Source organism: Perca fluviatilis, chromosome 23 (genome assembly GCF_010015445.1).
Source record: "Perca fluviatilis chromosome 23, GENO_Pfluv_1.0, whole genome shotgun sequence".
NCBI lineage: Eukaryota > Metazoa > Chordata > Actinopteri > Perciformes > Percidae > Perca > Perca fluviatilis.
Genome location: NC_053134.1, coordinates 27,599,909 through 27,613,172, shown reverse-complemented (window position 1 = coordinate 27,613,172; position 13,264 = coordinate 27,599,909).

Below are 13,264 nucleotides of genomic sequence, written 5' to 3'. Positions count from 1 at the left end.
TATTTTTGCTTAATTTCCAAAATAAGTTATTAGGCTATTAGAATTTTTGAAGGGTAATATAAGTAATAGAGCAATAATGGGCATTTTACTTGAAAGTTAACAGGTGATATTTTACTGCATATTATATACTGCACAAAAAAATAATAATGCATCAAAATCACTGTTGTTAATCACTGACCTCTACCGCACTATGCTAACCCCCCCCCCCAAAAACCTAGCATTTATTATGTTTTTGTTTTTTCTCATTTAAAACATAAAATATCAACTAAACTCAATTTTATATATTGTGTCAACACAATTTCTATTCAACACAAGACGATTGTGATTGGTTTAAAGAAACCAGAGCACGTTTTCCTCCCATCCAGGAATGCTGTGTGGACTAGCCAGACCCTCCTCCAGCGTGCTTCTGGCACAGCGAGAGACCAGCTACAACCATTCTGTTTTGATGTTTACGGTGATTTCACATTCATTTAGCTTAGGTGGTCCCCGAAACGGCTTGGGTGCTGCACCTGAGGGTTATAATGGTAGGGAAAACCCTGCATATAATATTTGTATAGCAGTTTTAGTTCTTTACTCTCTGGTTGTGATACTAAGTTAGTTCAGAGGGGCAGCGTAACGTACTTTTTGCAGCTTGTGTGTTGGCGCCATCCTGTGGTGTTCAGAGGGCGAGGCACTGAAGAAGTACTCAGAATTGGAAATAACATTTTTCTCATTTAATTTAGTGCAATTAGTTTAAAACGTTAAACTGTCAGTTTCATCGGAACTCCTTAGTAGGTGTGCTACACCACTTTTTAATTGACACCCTGCAGCCAATCAGAATCAAGAATTCACCCAGACCATGGTATATTAATATATAATATTTTCATGGCAGTTTTATTGACATGGACATTTTTGTCTTCTAGACTCAAAGGAGGCACAAGGGTTATTAAAATAATTGGGATGATACATGCAGTGGAGTTACTGAGAAACCAGAAAATGTAAAGTCGTATACTTAAACTGAAAGATGGCTAGCTTTGATTGGCCGGGGACCAGAGATGGGAAGTAACGAAGTACAAATACTTCGTTACTGTACTTAAGTAGATTCTTCGGATATTTCTACTTTACTTTACTATTTTTTTTTGTGGCGACTTTTTACTTTTACTCCTTACATTTTAACACGAATATCGGTACTTTCTACTCCTTACATTTAAAAATTGGCTGTTTTTTTTTTTGAGGAGGGTGTATGTCGGAGCAATAGCATGGCACACGCGCCTCACAGCGCGAGGGGGTGCGCCACACAGAAAAAAGTGAGAAAAAAGAAAGAGAGACTGCTGTCCGGAGGATAATCAGTTGAGATGGTGTGTGTGCATCCTTGAGAACTGTAAGTAGTATAACTTATGTTGTCAGTTCATTTAAGCCTGTTGTTGTATTGGTCTATAGTTCCTGCACAGTTAAAGTAGGTTAGCTAGTGATTTAGTTGTTTGTGTTCTTCACCTGTTAGCTAGGTTTCACGTTGCTACACGCAACGTCATTCCCAAGCATCAAAAGAGAGAAGTTGTCTCTGTCCGTGTTTTACAGACACACCGGGGGGCGGGGGGGCGAAGTTTGAAACCAGCATCAGCTTTAAATACGGACCTAATCTAGTCCTCACTAGCAAGTTTCAAATAATTTCACTGGAGTTACCGTTATTATTTTTCACTTGATCAATACCGAATTCAATCTAATTGGATGGGAATATACTGTAGGCTACGTTGCATGTAACGCACCACTACAAGACGACTCGACAGATTCGGCCGCATTCTGCATTCATTTGCGGCAAATAATTGCAGCATGATGGTGGTAACCAGTGGTGTAGTCTAATGTATTGTAGTGGGTATACTGTACTGCATATGTATGGGCCAGGATGGAGGGCCATATCATAGTGGGGGGTGTTTGGGTGTCCTCCCCCAGGAAAATTTTGAGCGTCAAAGACTTCATTTTCCGGCATTCTGACACACTTTTATGCACCAATTTACGGTGGAAATACCTTTTAATTAGCCAAAACAGATGGCAATTCAAAATATATCAAAATAATAATGCAAAGTATGTTGTTACATGTCATTGCACATTTTAAAGTGAGTATATGGAAATCCTGGAGCTTTCTTAGTGGGTATACTGCGTATACCAGCGGATCACGTAGACTACACCACTGGTGGTAACGTTAGCACTAGTAGTATGGACGGCGACATGATTGAAAATGAAGAAAACAGAGATCCCAGAGATTAGGCAGACAAGCAGCAAGACATTCCCAATCATCCCTGGTCTTATCTGAGAGAGATGTTTGAGATAGGCTAGGAGGCATCAAGTATGACTCCTGGCCAGTGCTGTGTAACTCTTAAAGTATGGGGAACTTCTTAATTAATCTATGTTTAGTAATTCATATTGTATCCTTTATTTTCTTTCTATATTTGAGCACACACACATACATGTAGATTCCTTTAAATGTTAAGGGGACGATTAAAAAAGAGAAACTGGATCTGTGAATTCTCACAGAATCACAATTGAATCCATATCTTGCTACTCAGTCAGAATCTTATTAAGCTGGAGTCCCAGTCTCTGTCACAATAATCATATATGTGATGTTTGGCAGACATCCATTTAAAATGTAGACAATGGCATATAAAGAGCCTGGTTTTTATGTCCACTGAAGTTTCTCATCTTGCACTCTAGTAACGTGTGTGGTCCAGGTAGCTTTGCATAAAAAGTGGTTGTCATTCGCAAGGCTACTTTTACTTTTATACTTTAAGTACATTTCAAAGCCTGTACTTTGTTACTTTTACTTAAGTAAAGAAGTTAACTCAGTACTTCTACTTTTACCAGAGTATTTTTTAACACAAGTATCTGTACTTCTACTTAAGTACGGGAAGTGAGTACTTTTGCCATCTCTGCCGGGGACCAATGTGTAGCATGTCAAGTCTCTCAGCCAAATCGCAGCAAGAATTTAAGAGTATATCATTTCCTAAAAACAGGGACCATTGTATCAGAAAAAAATATTGTGTATTCTGAACCGGCATAACAATGAGACAGCAACCGGACACTGCCAGTATACTGTATGCTTCTGCTTGTTGGACGGTTTATTAGCTTTGGAAACTTCTCTCAGCCTTCTTTTTTTTTTAATCTTGACACAATATTTCTGTCACCTTTTGATGTGAATATGAATATCAGATTGCAACACGATGAATGTCTTCCAGGAGAGACTGTCTCAAAATGTTTTACCAATATTGTCTCCCGCCTCTCTAGGACAGTCGTCTTTTCACTCTTTTCACGTCTTCACACTTCTAATGGGGCTGTTCAGAGCAAATATAAACACAGATTTTGCACAAACAAGTTCTGATGAAGCATAACCTGACCCGGAGACACAAAAAGCCTCCGACTAAACAAAGGAGAAGGGTTGTGTTGCTCCTAATCATGTCAAACGAGTAACCAAACATCCACCAGGGTAAAACAAATGGACTGCTATCAGTTTGCAGACATTCTGCAGTATGACAAAATATTTTCTTTTTTCTTCCTTTTTAATAATAAAAACCGAAACACTATACATTTAAAAATCACTGACATGTTCTTGACTACAAAAGGGGATGACTAATTGTCAGTTGTTTGTTCATTTCATAATGCCATTCTTGAGATTATGTGTTGACTATCAGATTTCAATTTGGCAAACTTGTAGGTTTTGTGACATTTTTGTTATTATATTTCATTCCTCTTGAACTGAGGTTACAGCTGAAGGAAATGTGACCTGTAAATCACGGCATAAAGGTTTTAAACTCTGCTTTCGCCATCATCTTGTGCTTGGGCTGTTCACTTTGACCACAGCTGGATGCTCAAGCTTACGGTGGCCGACCGGGCCAAACGCACTGCAACTTAATGAAACACGCAAATGGACAAAACACAAGCAAATTAAGAAAACAGCTTCATTAATTTGACAACACATGCGCAGCATTTAGCAAACGCGCTGCAAATGCACAAGGGGGTAAGCGAGCGTCTGGAATGCGTAGCTCCTATGGCGCCATTTTGATACTAACAATTGATCACCTCCCTTAGCATTCTGTGTTCTATCTATGAGCATTCTGTCGGTACACGATCCGTTCTGCACATGCGCAAGATAATACTGTTTTACCGAGGATACGACCTGCACGATCTGTTCCACGCTAGCCTATGGCCAGCCTCCACTGGGAAGCTAACGTTAGTTTAGCTAACAGCTAATTCGGCTAACCGCTAGCTGACAGCTAGATTCAGTCTAAAATAACGTTAAGTCAACCTTAATGGGAGAAGCAGGCTACAGCTACATTAAGACTTTACAGTAATAACAATAAAGACAAATATTGAGTGATTGTATTTTAAATGAGTACAAGTAAAGTAGAACTGACGTAACAGCTGTTATATATGTTAACGTTTATTTTCAAGTTTTATTTTGAGGGTCTGTTAGCTAAACTAACGTTAGCTTGGCTGTCGACCGGAAGCATAATTAACATTGGCTTGGCTGTCGACCGGAAGCATGGAACAGATCGTGTGTCAGTACCCGATCCGTTCCACCTGCAGAATCCGTTCTGCGCATGTGCAAGATGACACGTATGCCATGACGTAGGCGCAGATGATAATGCTGCGTTCATGCCACCTCGAAATAACAGGCACCGCCCCACTGGTTACGTTGTTTCTGCAGCTAGATTCAGTCTAAAATAACGTTAAGTCAAACTTAATGGGAAAAGCAGGCTACAGCTAAATTAAGACATTACAGTAATAACAATAAAGACAAGTATTGAGTGATTGTATTTTAAATGAGCACAAGTAAAGTAGAACTGACGTAACAGCTGTTATATATGTTAACGTTTATTTTCAAGTTTTATTTTGAGGGTCTGTCACTACCCAAAATGAGCAGAGTGCAGCTTTGAGTTGCGCATGCGTCACTTTGCGACGAGTGCAGATGTGAGTTGCGCATGCGTCACTTTGCGACAAGTAGCCTACAAGATGCTAACGGCGGTTTGAGCTAACGTTAGCAATCAAGTAGCCTACTAGATGCTAACGGCGTTTTTAGCTAACGTTAGCAATCAAGTAGCTAGCCTACTAGATGCTAATGGCGTTTTTAGCTAACGTTAGCAGTCAAACAATCATAAATAGCTAAAATGTTTTTGAAATGACTGCTAGCTACAAGTTTGCAATCAAACACAACATCGGCTGTCACTTGAATGGCGTTTTGAGCTAATGTTAGCAATCTAACAATCATAGAGAGCTAAAACGTTTTTGAAATGACTGCTAGCTACAAGTTAGCAATCAGACACAAAGACTGTCACTTTAATGGCGTTTTGAGCTAACGTTAGCAACCAAACAATCATAGATAGCTAAAACGTTTTAGAAATGATTTCCATCTTCTGTTATTGTATGTAAAGAGAAAAGTTTATTATTTTACAGATTTCACAAATTTCAGTAAGACACGTTATGCCGTAAACAGTTTAAATCTGACCATGCGCAACTCACATTTGCACTCGACCAAAGCCGGTCTGACTCGGCTAACATCGGGTATGACACGTTATGCCGTAAACCGTTTAAATCTGAGCATGCGCAACTCAAAGCTGCACTCTGCTCATTTTGGGTAGTGACAGGGTCTTTTAAAGTTTACATGCTGTCTCAGCTAGCGGTTAGCCGAATTAGCTGTTAGCTAAACTAACGTTAGCTTAACTGTGGAGGCTACGGCAGACCGCTGCAATCAGCTAGCGGTTAGCCAATTTAACCGTTAGCTAAACTAACGTTAGCTTCCCGGTGGAGGCTAACGGCAGACCGCTATAATCTCCTAGCGGTCCGCCGAATTAACCGTTAGCTAAACTAACGTTAGCTTCCCGGTGGAGGCTAACGGCAGACCGCTATAATCACCTAGCGGTCCGCCGAATTAACCGTTAGCTAAACTAACGTTAGCTTCCCGGGGGAGGCTAACGGCAGACCGCTATAATCACCTAGCGGTCCGCCGAATTAACCGTTAGCTACCGCTATAATCACCTAGCGGTCCGCCGAATTAGCTATTAGCTAACTTAGTTAGCTGGAGGCTAGCGTGTGAACATCTTGCGCATGCGCAGAACGGATCGTGCAGGTGGAAGCGGTGCCGTTATTCCAAGGTGGTGGTGGAATGAACGCAGCATTATCATCTGCGCCTACGTCATGGCATACGTGTCATCTTGCACATGCGCAGAACGGATTGTGCAGGTGGAACGGATCGGGTACTGACATCGTGCTTGTCGTGAATCCTCGTACAACAGCGCATGCGCGAACATTTTGCGCATGTGCAGAACGGATCGCGCATGTGTCGCGCATGTGCAGAACGGAGCGCGCAGGCAGAACGGATCGTGTACCGACACATCCCATTGACTCCCATTCATTTTGATGTCACTTTGACACAGAATAACTTTACATCTGAAGCGTTTAAAGACTCTATTTGTCCATTGTTTATTTCTAAAGAAACACAACAATGTATAAAAGGCTCCATTACCTTGTATCTCACGTTATGGCTCCGTAGCAGACGCTTTTATAACAATAGGCTAACGATTGGGTCATAACCAGGTGACTTACTGTCGCACAGTAGAGGAATTACCGTATAGTACAGGAGAAGCTCACAGGCAGTTTGGACTTACATTAGCTGTTTAAGTTTAATTACTAATGTTAACTAGCATGTTAGTGATCAGTAATTAGCCTGTGCCTATGTTATCTCCTTACATATACCTACGCTCTCCGTCTCTGTAAGATTGGGAATGATTGAGATTTCTCTCGGCACAGCTACCAGAAGACTTCACACTTTCAGACACGTTGCTCACGTCACATCTACGTCTTCAAGCTCAGTTGGAGGCTGCTCAGTAACGCTCAGCCGGCACCGGGAAAGAGACTTCTAACATCCTTCACTGGTCTCAGTCCAGAGACACGGGATCTGTTGGTCCACTCTTATATACTGTCTATACAAATACACACAACAAAACCAAATACACAAACGTGCTGCAAATACACAAACGATGCAAAAAGAAAAGCACACAAACTCTGAAAACAAATGCACAGCTTGATTTTCGACCCCACGGGGTCTCTGCCTTTTTAGTTTACATACAGACGTCTCTGCTGATTGGGTATCACCTGTGACCTGAGCCAATAAACTAGAGACACGTCAACCAAACGAGAGAAAACATATCTCACGCAGAACAACTCTACCTCTGCCTCCCCCTCCATGAAGTAGGCTACATACTGCTATGTACTGCACAGCGAACTATATAGGCACTAAATCACCAATCACTACTGGTCAAAAGATTCCTTTGCAGCGGCCCGGTTTAAATCCGACCTGCGGCCCTTTGCTGCGTGTCATTCCCTCTCTCTCGCTTCCTGTCTATCCACTGTCACTATCGAATAAAAAATAATAAAAAGATGAATGACTAGTCCAGCTGAGCAGGCGTCAAGTATGCCTTTCCAGTTCAATAAACCAAGTACTGCCATCTGACTCACACATCACAAGACAGTGTTACAATTAATTAAATCATACCAAAGCGTTGTATGGCTCAAGACTATGGCGATATAGTACTCACTAAAAATCACCCAAGCAGAAAGCACAATAGTAATTCTGAAACGTGATTGACTGAAGATACAACAATGCCATCACACAACACAGCTGAGCGCAGGTTGTTAAATAACAGTCACTTAGTCAGCTGCAACTTCACAAACTGCAAAAGCCAACATATAGGCTACTGTACTTGACCCCACTAAGTCTCACACAGGCCTATAGCAGCATCACAAAATTATGATGCAATACGTCTGATATGCATGGCTTTTCAATAAACTAAACTAAATATGTACATTATCTGGTCACACGGTCACAACAGATTATATTAACCTACTCAATTTACAGATAGCATAATAGCTCTTACCTTTAGAAGTTCTAATTTCTTGTCTTTTTCTTTGCAAAGTCGCAGATCAAATCCTCTAAGTCCAGCTCTAGCAGCTCGCTAAACCCTACTACAGATGCGCTGCTGTGTGTTGGTAACTTTACAGGCAACGCAATAAATGTCTCCGGTGGACAGTGAATATAGAATCCACTCCCGTGGTACCGTTTCACCGTGGTGAAGGTGTCGGGTCTGTGCCTCGTTAGTGAGAGAGCGGGTCTTTCTGCCGCCAGATCGTCCCCCCTCCGAGATGCTGGACATTTAGCCGCCGATTCTGAAAGGCTGATATCCCTCTGGGTATAACTTCCTCCCGGACGGTCTCTGTAATCGGTCCCCGTAGTGCAGGGTCTTCAGAGATGATGGTACCTGAGGGGCCATTACCTTGTTCTGTAATGCTGATGACCGGCCTCATCTCTGTCTTTTTCCACAACAACTTCGCTAAAGTTACCGTTAGCTACCGTTAGCTGTGGCAGATTGTAGCTGGTAGAAGGCAGCGATTCTTCCAAGCTAACGTTGGCTAGCTCCTCAACATCCTCCTCTTCGTCATTCCCAGCTCTTTATTCGCGGGACATTTTTTATAGCAGCCGCTTCTGTCTCTCCCTTTTCCACACTTTCACTCGCTGATACAACCCAATCTGACCGGGAATCAGTTACAAATTAATTCCACTCTTTCAATCTCAACTCGTTCTTAGAAAGCTGATCTTGGATCAGTGCGATGTAAACAACCTGCTCTATGCCCACCCACCTTTATCTTTAGCCAATCTACACAGTGCATGCGGCCTTCTCCCAATCATTACATTAAACAACTTTTATTTTATTCTGATTGGATAATTATCACCATAATGATTAATGCCCATTGGGTAATACGGGCTTGATCGCAGTTTGCCAACAAGGGGTGCTGCCGCCAATAAGGGGTGCTGCCGCACCCCCAGCACCCCTACTTCCCGCGCCTATGCCTTTCTGAGATTGAACGTGCCCCGTTTGCAAATTTTTTTTTTTGCAGGGTGGTAGGGGAAGACTCATGAATATTCATTAGGGAACTCATCCCTGATTGGCTCGCCCTGACATTCTTTCCCTAACCATAACCAATCCCACTCCTCTTGCCTTAACCTAACCAGCCCAACCAGGCAAGCAGAGTACTAGCCAATCAGGGATGAGTTCCCTAATGAATATTCATGAGTCTTCCCCAACCACCCTGCAAAACAAAAATAGGTGCCCCGTCTCTCTCTCTCTCTCTCTCTCTCTCTCTCTATGGGGTCAAAAATTGGAATTTACAAAAAATGTGTTGATCCACTGTACACAGGCGTCCATATTTCAGTCAGCTGTATTGTTTGAATCAAATCAATTATGTATGGTCTTATTTTATTTTTGTTTAGCTGTCTGTCCTCTGAACACACTGTAAAAAACATCTCCTCACTATCTGCTAGCTGCCTGTCCCCTGAACACACTGTAAAAAACATCTCCTCACTATCTGCTAGCTGCCTGTCCTCTGAACACACTGTAAAAACATCTCCTCACTATCTGCTAGCTGCCTGTCCCCTGAACACACTGTAAAAACATCTCCTCACTATCTGCTAGCTGTCTGTCCCCTGAACACACTGTAAAAAACATCTCCTCACTATCTGCTAGCTGCCTGTCCCCTGAACACACTGTAAAAAACATCTCCTCACTATCTGCTAGCTGTCTGTCCTCTGAACACACTGTAAAAAACATCTCCTCACTATCTGCTAGCTGTCTGTCCCCTGAACACACTGTAAAAAACATCTCCTCACTATCTGCTAGCTGTCTGTCCTCTGAACACACTGTAAAAAACATCTCCTCACTATCTGCTAGCTGTCTGTCCTCTGAACACACTGTAAAAAACATCTCCTCACTATCTGCTAGCTGTCTGTCCTCTGAACACACTGTAAAAAACATCTCCTCACTATCTGCTAGCTGTCTGTCCCCTGAACACACTGTAAAAAACATCTCCTCACTATCTGCTAGCTGTCTGTCCCCTGAACACACTGTAAAAAACATCTCCTCACTATCTGCTAGCTGTCTGTCCCCTGAACACACTGTAAAAAACATCTCCTCACTATCTGCTAGCTGCCTGTCCCCTGAACACACTGTAAAAAACATCTCCTCACTATCTGCTAGCTGTCTGTCCTCTGAACACACTGTAAAAAACATCTCCTCACTATCTGCTAGCTGTCTGTCCTCTGAACACACTGTAAAAAAACATCTCCTCACTATCTGCTAGCTGTCTGCAATTGCACCTGACTGCAGTACGCAGATCGGGGTTGGGCCAAATGTGGGCGGAGCTAAACGTTTGACTCCGTGGGCACGCCATCTGGTGGTGGACATCAGGCAGTACATTCTCAAACGTCAATGCAACACCTTTATAATATAATATAATATTTATTATATATAGATATATAGATTATAATAAATAATGATATTTGAATTGTAAAAAGGAAAAAAGAACGGGGTTGGGTTTAGGAAAAGAAGAACAGGGAAAGCAAACATGACTTGCGGGAAATGAGCCCTGGTCTCTGGGGAACGCCAGACAACAGGTTGCTTGCGGACGGACACTGGCTGCCAGCTGGCTGCCCACGGACGGACACTGGCTGCCGGCCGGTGGTCTACAAAATTTCCCCGTAGATGTTTTGGTTCCACTCCTCCGCTGGGAGGTAAAGGATAACTGGGAAAGCAAATGTAATTCGCGGGAAACGAGCCCATGTCTCTGGGGGACGTTTGGGTTAAGAAAAACAACAACGGGAAAAGCAAACTTCACACGCGGAAAAAGATCTCCGGTCAGCTTGAAAGTCCTGTGTTTTCCCCTCAGACCAATTGCCAGAGAGATAGAGAAATGGCTCTGCCAATTGCTATTTGGCAAGTGGGCGGAGTCAAACGTTTAGCTCCACCCACATTGAGCCACTCCTCGATCTGCGTACTGCAGTCAGGGCTTACTCGCTGTCTGTCCCCTGAACACACTGTAAAAAATATCTCCTCACTATCTGCTAGCTGCTTGTCCCCTGAACACACTGTAAAAAAACATCTCTAGCAGCTAGCAGATAGTGAGGAGATGTTTGCTGTATGTGACAAAAAAATGTTGTAGCCTAAAAAACGCGTCACATCACTTAGAGCACCTTTAATAATATACAGTCTATGCTCGAAGCCCATTGGTTCCTTCTTCATGTACATATGAAAACATCTCAGAAATATCTAGTTTCATTTTAAAAAGTCAGTTATTCCTTTAAACAGATGATCACTGTCGTGTTACTCAAACAGGAGGAAATAGTCCATTTGTTGGGGACTACTTTCAGCGGTGGATTAAATAAAAATAAACCACAGTGTGCTTGTCCATGGTATTGAAGGAACATGTCACCCAGTGCCACAGTGAGGCTCACATTACTTGTTCGTGGGATTTATTGTTGTTTTGTGTTTTTCATGGTATTTGTTAATAAGAACAATATAGAATAAGACTTGTCATTTAAAGGCTAACAAAAAGTGATGCTGAAACTGAAGAAAAAATAGTCAAAATCGTCAAGCACCAACTCAATACTTATTGGCCAACAGGACATTCATTCAACAAGCATTCGCCGACTTTCCCGAGGTGGAGTTTTACCTTCCCTGGGCCATCGGACACCCTTATTGTTGAACCCTGCAGTTAAATTTAGCTGAGAAAAAGGTGACTGTGAGCCAGGTACAGAGCACCCTGAGGTGATGGTCCTTTCAGCACCCGTTGCAGTTGAGTTTAGCCGACAAAAAGTGAGCGTCATGCGGCGGCGACAATTACGTTTAGGCACCAAAACGACTAGTTATGATTAGAAAAAAGATATTGGTTTGGGTTAAAACCACTATCCTTAAGTAGTAGTCATCCTGAGCCCCTACAGAAAAGGCCTACCTGAAAGAAGTAGAGGACCTGACCTGCTACCTACTGATGAATGTCAGCATGAGTAAAGCCGCCTACACATGATAGGCGGCAAAACCGCTTTGCGCCGGCCGTTCCATTGATTTCCTATGGGGAGAGCTGCCCAACCAGTCGCCGCGCTACCCCTGGCATTGCGCACCGCTCGGATTTGCCACTGTTGCGCTGTGCTCAAAGTTAAAATTATTTCAACTTTTGACCTTGAGTTGCTGCTGACCTTTCGAAAGCGCAACCAATGAGATAACAGCATGTCGTTACCTAGCAACGGGAAATAGCTTCCTAGCCACCCTTGATGAAGAATACCTGCGCTGCGCTTTGCTCTCTGCACTTTGCTCTCCACCCTACATAGTGGTGCGCAGAAAGCAAATTGCGTATCATATGTAGGCTTAACGTTGGGGAGAAGCAGTCAAGGAACTCTTAACAGCTCCTTGGTGTAGAGGGTGGGCAGCTTCAAGTACCTTGGTGTCCACATCAGCGAGGGTCTGACCTGGGCGCTGCATACTGACAGAGTGGTGAGAAAGGTAAGGCAGAGCCTGTTTCACCTCAGATGCTTGAGGAAGTTCTGCGTATCCCCTCAAATCCTGAGGAATTTCTACTCCTGCATCTTAGAGAGCGTCCTGGTGGAGAGCATCACTGCCTGGTACAGAAACGGCACTGAACAGGACCGCAAGGCCCCGCAGAGAGTGGTTGGTTCAGCTGAACATACAACAGGCGGTGCACAGTCACGGAAGGCTTGTATCATGTGGACATGTCGACAGTTTTGTTGTCATTACTTAGAATTCCTCATGGGGGCGACAGAAACTACGCATTATAGCTATAACATGTTTTGTCTGTATATATTGACACAAATTTAATTCCATAGACCTGTCACAGCGCTGCAAGAAAGGGCACAGCATAAGTCTACATTCAAACTACTACGACTTGTTATGCCAAATGTAGACTATTTATGTGTAAAAAGATCTTTGTCCTTCATATAGTGTGATACAATATAATTATTTTTAAAATCAATAAAAAGTTCACTATTCCCCACCACTTTAAATCACCAAACAGTGAATCACTGTTTAATATTACAATAATGTGATTATATTATTCTTTTAATATTTATTGCAAAACAAGTACAATGACAAATTCCCAAACTCAAATAGGCTATACCAGGGGTTAAGTGATAAATATAAATATATGTTTAATATTTCAGCAGTCCATGCAAGGTATAAATATGCAATTTGCAAATTTTGGGTTTTGTACAGCGCTGAATGGTTTTTAAGTATTGTTGCATTACATTCATAAAAAAATATATATATTAAATAGAGGTTTTCTGTTAGTGATTTACTTTTGTGAATGTGAAATAATACAAAAAGATGTATGATGCGTTTTGTGTAGTCGTGCGTAGGTGTGCGTGCACCGTGACAGGTGCCAGAACCGGATGTGGCCG